The sequence below is a fragment of the Phocoena phocoena genome, chromosome 13, assembly GCF_963924675.1.
Source record: "Phocoena phocoena chromosome 13, mPhoPho1.1, whole genome shotgun sequence".
Taxonomy (NCBI): domain Eukaryota; kingdom Metazoa; phylum Chordata; class Mammalia; order Artiodactyla; family Phocoenidae; genus Phocoena; species Phocoena phocoena.
Window position 1 is genome coordinate 5,264,259 of NC_089231.1, and position 13,104 is coordinate 5,277,362.

The following is a 13,104-nucleotide window of genomic DNA, read 5'->3' on the forward strand; positions in this document are numbered from 1 at the left end:
CCTTTCAGGCCCGGATCCCAGCTGGATTGCATTGTCCACAATTCCTCAGATGGCTCTCTGCTGGCTGACTCCTGCTAGAATGTAAGCCCCTTGAGGGGTGAGGATTTTGTCTGTCTTGGCCACTGCTGTTGAGTTTCAAATAGTCCATAGCAGCGGCAAGGCATTCAGTTAAGTGCGTCTCCAATAAGTGAATAAGCAATGGCTGTGAATGCATATTTAAAAGACTAAAGCATTATTCAAATTCATGGCAGTTTGACTGTATTTTTTTTTTTTTTTTTTGTGGTACGTGGGCCTCTCACTGTTGTGGCCTCTCCCGTTGCGGACCACAGGCTCCGGACACGCAGGCCCAGCAGCCATGGCTCACGGGCCCAGCTACTCCGCGGCATGTGGGATCTTCCCGGACCGGGGCACGAACCCGCGCCCCCTGCATCGGCAGGCGGACTCTCAACCACTGCGCCACCAGGGAAGCCCCTGACTGCATTTTTTTAGTTTACTCTTTACATAGCCTAAGACTGTAAACAAACAAACAAAAAAAAGTGGGATTATATCATCATTCAGATTCAGGGCTTGAGGCTCAAGGGGCAGAGACCCCATGCTAACAAGTCACTGGGTCAAGGGCAAGTCCGGTCACAGCCTGGGCTGCTCCCCATGGTACGGCTGGAAAACCAGCCCTAGGCTTTGACAGGTGAGCGTTTTCAGCCATTTTCAACATATTTTCTAAATAAGAATAGTTTACCCATCAGTGGCTTCAGTGTTCTTTCGGAATCCTAACTCCTAAACTCAAAAGTGCATTTTCAGAAATCAATACTGAGACAACGTTGGCATGACAGCAAACACGGCAAGTTCCAAGTCTGTCAGGCGCAGAGCCGGGCACCTGCTCAGGAATGTTTTATCGGAGGCAGCTCTCTTCTCTGTGTAATGATGTCAGTAGGAGATGCTTTACTAACACACTGAAGTTACAGAGCCCCTTTCATGAACATAAGGAGTTTCCTTTGGTACTGTCCATCGCATTTCTCATCATAATTATACACAGGCCCAGTTCTGACTTATATAATCAGCATCAGATAACCAAACAACCATATGGCACTTGACCATTTACAGATGCCCAGAAGTGGAGCATTTTTGACACTCATTTTTCTAGAATATGCCTTAGGATGTTCAATCATATGCTGTTCTTGTATTGTTCGGATTTTTGAGGAGAGGTGGCAGAGCAGTTAATCTGTATATGCTCTAGATCCAGATGATCTGGATTTGAACCATCACTTGGCCTATTACTAGCTGTGTGACCTTGCTCAAGTTACTTAACCTCTCTGTAACTCAGTTTCCACTTCTATAAATGAGAAGAAAAATCACAATAGTAATATATACTCAGAGGCATAAATAAATGTGATGGGCTTAGAATATTGCCTGCATATAGATTTAGGTGTTGCCTGTTATTATTTTTCATCATGAGTGTCTTTTATAGCCCCATAGAATTTAGTGTATTAACATCAAACTCCAAACACTGTAATATCAATTTATATAACTTACCCTTGAGGTGTTAGAAGCAAAGCCATGGTATAAACATTAAGTGATAAATATTCTGAGTTTCATGTATTCAACTTTGCCTCAGGTCACACTCTCACCCCAACTCGATGATGGGCTGTCTCATTCTGGGTGCAGTAAATCACTGGGGTTTACTAGGATCCAACAAATTGTGGGTGCTTGACAAGCGCCTGCGGCTTCAGGAGCAGTTCTGATGGAGCCTTGCGTGGTGGATGGACTTTTATACCCTGGCCAAGTCAGGGCGTGTTGTCCTCAGCCCATTAGCTTGGGCCGGTGTGTCTGACGCTCTGTCCTCCCAGGCCGAGGATGGCGCTGAGCTGGGCTCTGGGTCCTGTGATCAGTCCTGAAGGCTGCCGCCCTGGATCTGTTAGGGGCTTAGTCAGTACTGAGGTTATTATCTCACGTTTTCCATCGTCCTGAAACAGGGTGGTATCAGAGTCAGCGCAGCAGCTGTGCAATCTTGTTAGGGACTCAGGGTTTTTTTGTTTTTGTTTGTCTTTGTGTCTCTGCTACATTAAGCCCATCAGTCTCTGATCTGGCTGCAAGAGGGATGCAGCCGTCCGAGGCAGACAGGATGACACCCCATAAAGAAGAGAGGGGTGTTATCTTCCTTTTGATACTTCTGATGAATAAGGAAACATTTCCCCTGAGGCCACTTTAGAGCCCTTCATATAGGACTGAGTCACAGACCCACACCCTTGCTGGATGATGGGCTGGGAGAGTGTCTGCCTTCCTCGGTCTCTGAAGTGGGAGACAGGCACTACTGCAGGGGAGAGGGGCATCAGCCTTGAAGAGGGTCAATCCCTTGGTGTCAGGAACTGCATATCCTTCTGGAAATATACTTCAGCACAAAATATAATATGCAATCAAAGAGCTTACAGGCTATGGGGAAAGATAAATTCATAAACAGCAAATTGCACTCAGTATGATAAATGAGACCAACAGTGTAGGCACAGAAAACTGCAGAAACATTTCAGAAGGGAACCTGGCCCAGGTGCATGGCATGCAGTTGTGGTTTCCCAGAGAAGGTTGATATCCAAGGAGCATATAGTTCTCAGCTAAAGGAGGGAAAATAGCGTGACAGCATTAACTGGGAAAAAATATTCACCTATAAAGAGGCCACAAGAGCTCCGGCAATGACAAACTATAATCCAGTTTGACTAGAGGTCGGTAGTCTGTTTATGGGGTCAGAGGAGGCCGCGTGAGGAGTCGGAGGGCAAGGTCTGGCAGGCAGGATCTCCCTCCCCAAACTCTTTTCTGTTTATCGAATCACACTTGCCGTTAACAGGCTACTCCTCCCAAAAGCAGGATCTACCGCATGGCGCACAGTCAAAAATACACGTGTGCGGTATCTATAGCTACCAATATTTGTGGATTTTTAGAAGTATTTTTTCTGTCTTTTATCTATGAAACATTCACCCACACCTACCTTGTGTTAACAAAAGAAAGGGCTAGAGGTAACAGAGCAACACGTGTGGGCTCTCACTTTGAGAAGAGCGGTTCACTAGAGAGAGCAGACACAAAACACAGGGAACACAGTGCAAACGACATAAAAATAAAGGGAGTACGTGGGGCTTCGCTGGTGGCGCGGTGGTTAAGAATCCGCCTGCCAGTGCAGGGGACACGGGTTCGAGCCCTGGTCCGGGAAGATCCCACATGCCGCGGAGCAGCTAAGCCCGTGCGCCACAACTACTGAGCCTGCGCTCTAGAGCCCGCAAGCCACAGCTGCTGAGCCCATGAGCCACAACTACTGAAGCCCACGCACCTAGAGCCCGTGCTCCACAACAAGAGAAGCCACCGCAATGAGAAGCTCACACACCGCAACTAAGAGTAGCTCCCGCTCGCCACAACTAGAGAAAGCCCAGGCAGCAATGAATAACCAACACAGCCAAAAAATAAATAAGTAAAATAAATAAATAAATACAAGGAGTACAGAGTATCACTGTATCAGTATGAAGCCTTTAACTCACATTGTCTCCATATTTGGTTCCATAGTAGTAAATAGGCATTTGCTCAATTAAAATGCAAACACTCAACTTTAGAAAAGTTCACACTCCATATATTATAGGTAGAAAAGTTCCATATCCTTGCAAACTCTGCGAAAGAGGATTTTCAACAATTTTAAACTGTTCAGCAACCTTATAATAAAGTTATTCTCTGGATCAGCTGACAAATGCATCAACCTTGACGTGTGTTACTCCAGATACTTCAGAATCCTTTTCGACAATGCTTTCCCTCTGAGTCTCTAAGAGTAAAAATTTCCAGTTGTTTCCAGCATCTACACACATTTTATCACCTTTATTCAACTCTCAAACTTTACTTCATTAATGTACCTGGATAATGTTCCGTTCTGTCACATCTTATTAGGAACTAATGAAGCTCTTCTAGACTTAATTTTTGGACTCAGTGGCTGTCTAGATTTCCTTGTATCAGCATTCACTTTTGTCATCACAAGCCTTGGTAATTTCTCCTTCCCACCACAGCCAATTTCGTGAGTCACGATTGCCTGAAGGCTTCCTCCCTCTGCGGGATTCTGCTCCTTTCAGGCACCGTTTCCCCATCCCAGGGACCTGAAGTTCAGTAAACACGACGGCAAATTTTATCTCGCGCTCATCAGGAGCATGAAAAAGGCTGTGAATGCACCCTGTTACCAAACACATTTTCTCTCGTTCTTTATTTTTTTGTTGTTTACCATTGCTGTTTTAAGGACATGCTATATCTCCTTTGAGGAATGAATTAACACGCTGAACAATTAAGTACATTTTTAGAGTTTGAGGGTTTAAAATTCTATGTCATAACATTGATTTGCTGTCTAATAAAAGGAAGTAATGATAATAATAACAGTAGTGCCACTAACAACAGTAGTATTCACAGCACTACTGATTGCAAAGTACCTGGGGAAAGATTATAAGCCCTTTAATGTGAATTAGTGGATTTCAGGTACTAACCAACTTTTAATCTTCCTTTTCTTTTCATATAGACACTAACTGTTAAGGACCATGTAACTTAACAACTGTTTGCGAAAGGTGATGCCTTTCTCCTAGGGAAAAGGAGATATGACATTTTGGTAAAATATCCTAATTCCAGTGAATCCTTCTCTAACCTTCCTTTTCCTCCTAACCTCTCAATATCAAGTTGCAGTAGAAGCTTGCAGTTAATTGGCCTGTATTTCGAAATTGTACTTGATAGGAGTACACGATTCAGAAGTTTTTACACGCTTTCTGAAAATGAACTGCAAGTCAGCTAAGGTATTTTAAACAAAGGAAAATGAAGTCTCTTTTTACAAGGTTTTCAGGGTGATTCATAGACTTATTTACCTGCCATATTTACCTTGTGAAAGAATCAACACCATGTCTGCATGTTCTTTTATGTTAAAGCGTTCCTAAGTCAGGAGCTAAAAATCAATCCTCCAATATATGCATCAAAAAATTCCTGTGGAAGACATAGAGAACAAACTTGTACTTGCCAAGGGGGAGGAGTGGGGGGGGGATGGAGTGGGAATTTGGGGTTAGCTGATGCAAACTAGTATATATAGAAAGGACAAAAAATAGGATTCTACTATATAGCACAGGGAACTATATTCAATATCCTGGGATAAACCATAATGGAAAAGAATATTAAAAAATTATATATATGTATAACCGAATCACTTTGCTGTACAGCAGAAATTAACACAGCATTGTGAATCAACTATATTTCAATAAAAATTTCCAGTGGCATAATAAATCCCATTAATTCCTCCATGACATCGATTTCAACCTCATTCTTTCCTACATGCATTTGTTAAACGAATACCTGTAAGAAACTTCATAGTACTCAAATAGGCAGAGAGATTTTTCTCTTAAGGTATTCTGAAGTCAAAGCTCAAAGGGCTCAATACAAGCAATTAGCGTGAATCCTAATTAAATCCTGCAAAGCTGATCCTCTTCTTCTGCAGCATCTCTTAGAGTTACAAGAAGGGAAGGAAAGTTAGCCCTAATTTTTCTGGCCTGTGTACTGTCACTCTTGAACTATACAAGTAGGCTTGATATTAAATCTTGCAGAAAGCACTGACAAACCATTAAGATGTAGAGGGAAACATTCCATTTTCCAGACGTTCCTGCACATTCATGATAGATTTAGTGAAATCTGTTTTGAGTTCCCTTCACAAATACGAGTGTCCTCCTTGCCTCCTGGACTTGATTGGGGGACGGAAAGATTCCTACTTGGTTGGCAAAAGTCAAGTTAACTTGTGACATGTCTTCAGAAGGTGGCGACTGCCTCTAGAAAAAGGTGTGCATTTGGGAAGCATTGGAGCCAGGAGGAGTCTGAGAAGCGCGTATGAGAACATCTTAGCTGCTGGTACCTAAAAACGAGTAAAGAGAAGCTCCCGGCATATATTATATAAAAATCATTTATATTCTGTATATGCATATAACATTTAAAAATATGTAATAGTCAAATGTGCTTGAACATATTCAACTTTTAAACATTCGTTTAAAAGTGATCATTTTTATTCATTGAATTGTACTGCCAATTAGTAATTTATGATAAATGAATTAAAGCTGTGTTTTTTTTCTATATTACCATGGGATGATTTATTTTTTTAAGTGCTTTTGTCTCCAAAGCAACTGTCATACTATTAATTTATCGGGTTCAAGTAGACCTTCTGAGGTTCATTTGCACCAACTAAATCCCTGCAAGTAGAGCCACTGAATGCTCACAGCCTCTCTGCAGGCATGTCCTTTCATGTGTACAATGAGCTTGAAGTGAGCAAAGAAAAACTCCAACAAACACAAATCAGCAAAGGAAATCTGACTCATTTGAGGGAGCAGCATCTTGACAACTGGCCCACAGAGGAAAGCGACAGGAAAATAAACCACAAGAAAAATGAACTGGGCTATTACAAATGGTGGATAATTATCTAATGGAAATATGAAGTTGTAGTTGTATTTTTTCCTTTCTGACTTCAATGAATGGTGCAAGACCAGCAAATATGTATATAATTTTATTAAGTATTTTCCCTAGTAAATGCCTCATTGAGACCAGTCATAGAATTACTCAAAAGTTAGTCAGCAGTGACCCTAAAAGGCGTGAATGATCAAGTGTTGCTGCAAAGAGATGAGATATGAGCTCTTTGTAGAAGCGCCTGGTGATGAGTAAAATATTCATGTTTCTTTATCCATTTTACAGGATGCCGCTGGGTGACAAAGAGACATCTTATCCCTTATGGTTTTGTGGTTGCCTTTGAGCCAGTATCATTGCTCATGTCAAGAAGAACTGACATAGCTGATACTTCCCTAAGTTTCACCTTAGATCAGACAGGTAGAATTGACGATATTCACAAAGACACAAGCCAATTGTTTAAAAATGGTGAATTATAGCGAGAGGAGTGTATCAGAATGTACTGATGTGTGTATGTCAAATATTGCTGAGCTGGAAGAGGGGCTTGTCACAGACACCAAGTCAAAACCCTTGTGTAGATTGTTAACAGCACTATTTCCTAATATTTAAATGTTCAGGAAAATACCCTGTTCTCTGCACTGCGGCATCGATGCAGATTAACAAGACAAGGGAGAGACTCTCTTTCTTTTTGTAAATTGTCCTGTTTTCTTTCTTAACAACAATAATGGAAACAGTGATGCTCATCACAGTGACATTATGACTTTATACCTACACACACATCTTTTCAATTTATTTATACCAAACCTTGTGGGTCGAATAAGGCAATCCTAAGTCGGCCAGCAGAATATCAGAAGGAGATTGAAGGCCTCTGTTAAGTGTTCACAGAGGGAAGTTACGTGGGCATATAAATTGGTTACAAGGAGATTTGAGTCCTATTGCTAACGTCATTTCATAATGACCTTGGTAAGGTCATGCAGTTGTGTCTGTGTCTTTGTTTCCTTATGCATAGAAATTGAATCATAAATCATTATTGGTCTTGTGTGACACTATTTAATAAAGGACTAGCCCACAGATAAACATAACACCACTTATACATTTAAAAACGTAAATGTAATTATAAAATAATTTGAACAAATAGCTGTGACATACAACTGCCTTAACAGTATATTTTCTTAAATCGGTAGATTTTTTTGCTGATATATAGAGGGGATGAATAGTATAAAGATTCTGGACCCACACTTACTGGATTCATAACCCAGCTCAGCTGTGAATCTCTACAGAAGTTGCTACATATTTTTGGACCTTATTTCTCTTCTCTGTAAAATGGGATAATAAAGGTACATAAGTGAAAGCATGAGGATGATATAAATTGATATAAGCAAAGTAATTAGAAGAGGGCTAACACATGGTGATCACCATATAAGAGTTACTTATTAAATTCTGGCACGTATTTTAGTAGCAATTGACCTATCTTGAATTATCATGAATAATTTATTCACTTATGCCAAACACTGAGCCTTCATTTTACTTAGCCTTTTCACACCTTTCTTTCACATAATAAATTTACTTGAGTTATATTTATACTTCTAGTCACTTCTTTGGGCAATTTTGAGAGTAATATGGTTTGTTGGCAATAATGAGGTGTCAGTCTTCCTGGGATATACTAATATCTTCATTTGTAATTCTGATGATGTATATGAAAGCATTATTATTCTGATTTGTGGGATTTTAGTTTTGTGCCGTATCATTTGATAGCTGAACCTCTCTTACATTATCTTAAAACATTTTTAAGATAACATAGATGCGAATGAATGATGAGATGAGAATTCCCAGATGAGAATGAATGCCTGGATGTCTGAGAAGGTACCTGGCTTGCAGCAAGCTCAAAATGCTTTACCTTAAAACCTAATTCATTGATTAGTCAACTCCTTAGTATTTGATAATTTCTGAGTGCTAGAAAATGTGCGCAAATTTTGCATTCTATTCCATAATAACTTTGTATTAATATAAATAGTGCATTAATTTATATAACATGGAATGATACAGCACCATATATCCAAGAAGATAGGAAGCCCAGTTTGAGAAGCATACACAAATATATTTTGATGTTCCTAATATCTTAAACATTAATTAGAATGTGTATGTGTGTGTGTGTATTGACTGTGTCTATGTCTCTATCTGTGTGTATATTAGACTGAAAGCAGATTGATTATAGATTTTGGTGACCATACATAGAACCAAACATTTTAACAGATTCTTTTCTTTGGTTTAATGTTCCTTTATTTAATTAAAAAAAGGAAATTTTACTGGGCTTATATTCTGTAATATCTTTTTCATTTTAATAAAAGTATAAAGACCCTATGTTGGAACCAAGTCAGTCGTAGCCATATGGTCCGTGAAGTTTTTTCTGAGTTCATTATTTGCTAACACAGCTTGCCGAACTTAAATGGAACGAAGTAGAGGGGTTTGGATAAAGGCCAAATAGGGATAAATTTGTCATATTCTCGTTGACTCGCCTAGTTTAGGGATTTCAAAACATTGCAAAAGTTGCCGAGGAAATAGGATTTGTTCCAAATATTGGACCAGTGATAGAAAGTAAATAAGAGTTAAATCATTTGAAACTAATATAGAAAAATAGGAAAAGTTGAGACCGTACATACACTGTAGACCAGTTTCAATAACTTAAAGAGTCTATCACAAGCTGCCGCGCGGGGAGGCCGCAGCTTGAGGGAGGCCCCGGTCCCTCTGCGCCTGCGTCTGGCAGAGCCGGTGTGAGACCAAGAGACAATCCCTCCAACACGCCGGGATAATCAAGAGTTTTGCCCGGAACTTTGAACACACACCGAGATAATGAGGGGCCAGACGAAAAGCACAGACGATGGTGCTGAAACGGATGAGTAAGGAGCTTAGCGATTTGGCCCGTGACCCTCCAGCACAATGTTCTGCAGGTCCACTTGGGGATGATATGTTTCATTGGCAAAGCCAGAATTATGGGACCTAATGACAGCCCATGTCAAGGCGGTGTATTCTTTTTGACAATTCATTTTCCTACAGACTACCCCTTCAAACCACCTAAGGCTGCATTTACAACAAGAATTTATCATCCAAATATTAACAGAAATGGCAGCATTTGTCTCGATATTCTAAGATCACAGTGGTTTCCTGCTTTAACTATTTCTAAAGTTCTTTAATCCATTTGTTCACTGCTATGTGATCCAAACCCAGATGACCCCCTAGTGCCAGAGATTGCACGGATCTATAAAACAAACAGAGATAAGTACAACAGAATATCTTGGGCACGGACTCAGAAGTAGACCATGTGATGCTACCTTAAAGTCAGAATAACCTGCATTATAGCTGGAATAAACTTTAAATTACTGTTCCTTTTTTGATTTTCGTATCCGGCTGCTCCCCTATCAGACCTCATCTTTTTTAACTTTATTTTTTGTTTACCTCCCTCCATTCGTTCACATGCTCATCTGAGAAGACTTGAGTCCTTCCAGCTTTGGACAATAACTGCTTTTAGAAACTGTAAAGTAGTTACAAGAGGACAGTTGCCCAGGATTCAGAATTTTTAAAAAATGGAGCATGTGTATTACGTGGCCGATGTCTTCACTCTAACTTGGTTATGAGACTAAAACCATTCCTCACTGCTCTAACATGCTGAAGAATCAGCAGAGGGGGAGGAAGGTGGAAGCTGAGTTGTCACATCAAAGAAAGCAGCATTATTCTAGCAGCATCCGTTCTTGTTTAAGTCTTCCAACTGTTAGAGATTTGAGGTTACATGATATACTTTATGCTCATAACTGATGTGGCTGGAGAATTGGTATTGAATTGATAGCACCAGCAGAACAGAAAATGTGATGTATTTTATGCATGTCAATAAAGGAAAGACCTGTTCTTGTTCTACAGAGAATGGAAATTGGAAGTCAAACACCCTTTGTATTCCAAGAGGGTCTCAAACATTTTGTAATTTTCATTTAAATTGTTAGGAGGCTTGGAGCTATTAGTTAATCTATCTTCCAATACACTGTTTAATATAGCACTGAATAAATGTTACAAGTTGTCAATGGATGAGTGATCAACTAATAGCTCTGCTAGTAATTGACCTATTTTTCTTCAATAAAGTTGCATAAACCAAAAAAAAAAAAAAAAAGAGTCTATCACATTCCAGTAACCATTTGAACTTGTCATATGAGTCCTTGTTGACAGCTTCTGTTTTTGCTCGTGGTTAATGAATAACGTGCAATATGGTATGTAATATAATGATTTGCTTAGTCTATTAAATGGAAGAACATTTATTTTTAGATTATTTTCAATTAATTACATAAGAATTTGAAGTTCCACAGCAAGAATGGAGTTTTGAATGTCTCCAAGAAGTAGCTCCGACATTCAAACGATATATTCAGTTTTATGTCGATGGTGGTGGCCAGTGATGCTTTTCCATTTCAAGCATATGCTTTCAACTGTTTTATGAGAATTACTACTTACAGCAACGGTATGAGACCATTGATCCATAATCTACTATCGTATTTTCATCCCCTGAAAACTTTTCCATTGATGACACTCTATGTATGTTCCTCAAATTATTCTAGGAGCAGGATTGTACAATTCTGGCTGTTTCATGATCTTCACTCACTATTACAATATCTATACTGTTATAGTTTGTTCTCTCTAGGGACACATAACAAAAGAGGAATCTTATGGTGAAAACTATCCAATGTAATGAAATGGATAATGTAGTTGGCACTTTTTCCAGCATAGTGATTCTACAATATTTAACAAAGGTGCATTTTACGTTGACTTTCTTATTATACGACTTCTCTGTTAACTTTTTCCAAAAGTTCCTTATATGTTTTAAATACTTAAAAATGATTTTAATTCCAAAAACAGAGATTTTAAGATATTTGAATCATGTTAGGAGAGGACCTTTTTAAGAATATTTTTGGTTTATGATTAAAAAACTCAAGAAGCTAATTGAGGGACTTCCCTGGTGGCGCAGTGGTTAAGAATCTACCTGCCAATGCAGGGGACACGGGTTCGAGCCCTGGTCCGGGAAGACCCCACATGCCACGGAGCAACTAAGCCCGTGCGCCACAACTACTGAGCCTGCGCTCTAGAGCCCGCGAGCCACAAATACTGAGCCCATGTGCCACAACTACTGAAGCCCACGTGCCACAACTACTGAAGACTGTGTGCCACAACTACTGAAGCCCATGCACCTAGAGCCCGTGCACCACAACGAAGAGTAGCCCCTGCTCACTGCGACTAGAGAAAGCCCAAGCACAGCAACAAAGACCTAATGCAGCCATAAATAAATAAATAGAAGTCCATAAAAAAAGAGAATCATTTATATATATATATATATATATATATATATATATATATATATATATATATAAAAGAGGCTAATTGATACCTGTGTTCACTTAACATTTATCCAACAAATACTTATTGAGGACTCGCTACATTTTTGGCTAGGTGCAGGATAAAATTTTGAGCAAAAGGAAGAGACTGTTCTTCTGAAGATAATAGTCAATTGGATGACCATGCCCCCTAAAATCTGTTCTTTCATAGAATGAAAGCAAAGAAATCTCTACCTGGTAAACTTATACTTTGTATAACCTAATGGTCTATTTATGACGGTACTGCCAAATATGTTATGTCAAAAAATGTGTCAGTTGATTTACATGTTACTCTCTAGGATCAGAGTCAAAATTACTTACTAAGTCAACAAACACTTACTGAACACCTAGAGTATACCTACATCTAAAAAGTTTTAAATTGTTCAATACTTAGTGTTGTACAGTCCCTAGCAATGCTCAGTAAATATTTGTGGAATTAATACATGGATAATTAAATGCACATATCACTATCTGGAGATACAGACTTAATTCCTGTCCTCAGGGTTACATCCTTGTGGAAGAAATAGACAAGCACCTGATTATTGCTCTTTATAATCAAGAGAAGCCCAGAATGTCACGAATGCTCAGAGATGGAGCATCTCGTATACCCTTGGAGGGTTAGAGAAAGCTTCCTGGAGACTCAGATTGCTTTGAGGTGTTAGCTAATGAGGGGAAAGATTTAGTTTAGTGATCCATGGAGCATACATTGGGTGGATAATTGAAACAGCACCGTCTAACAGAAAGTTTTGTGATGATGGAAATGTCTTAAATAAGTGCTGTCTAGTGCAGTAGCCACTTGTCACAGGTGGTCAGGGAAACCAAGGAGCTGAATTGTAAATTTTATTTAATTAGAACTGAAGAGCCACACACGACTCTGTATGGGGCAGCGTTGGATTGGAGGCTGGCAGGCCAAGAGCCTGAGAAACTAAGGAGGAAGCTGATGAAGCAAGCCAGCCACAGGTGACGAAGGCGTGGTGTTAGTCAGTGGCCGTGGGAATCAATATGAGAGGATGTGTTAATGAGATTTTTAGGGAGAGGAAGAGATCCAGGTGACCGTCACTTTCTGCGTGAACAGCCTGGTACTTTTGGTGTCATTCAGTGACACAGGGAGTAAGGAGGAAGAGCAGGTGTGGGTCAAAAATGAGTCATTATCTTTTTTTTTCTTTTTTTAAATTTATTTCTTTATTTTTGGCTGCGTTGGGTCTTCGTTGCTGTGCACGGGCTTTCTCTAGTCGCAATGAGCGGGGACTACTCTTTGTTGAGGTGCGCA

The 13,104-nt window shown here is 39.8% G+C and overlaps 1 pseudogene; it reads left to right on the forward strand.

Annotated features, from left to right (window-relative positions):
* Positions 1-9,307: 9,307 nt before the first annotated feature.
* LOC136133200 (ubiquitin-conjugating enzyme E2 D3 pseudogene) lies at positions 9,308-9,743 on the forward strand (annotated as a pseudogene).
* The last annotated feature ends 3,361 nt before the right edge of the window (positions 9,744-13,104 follow it).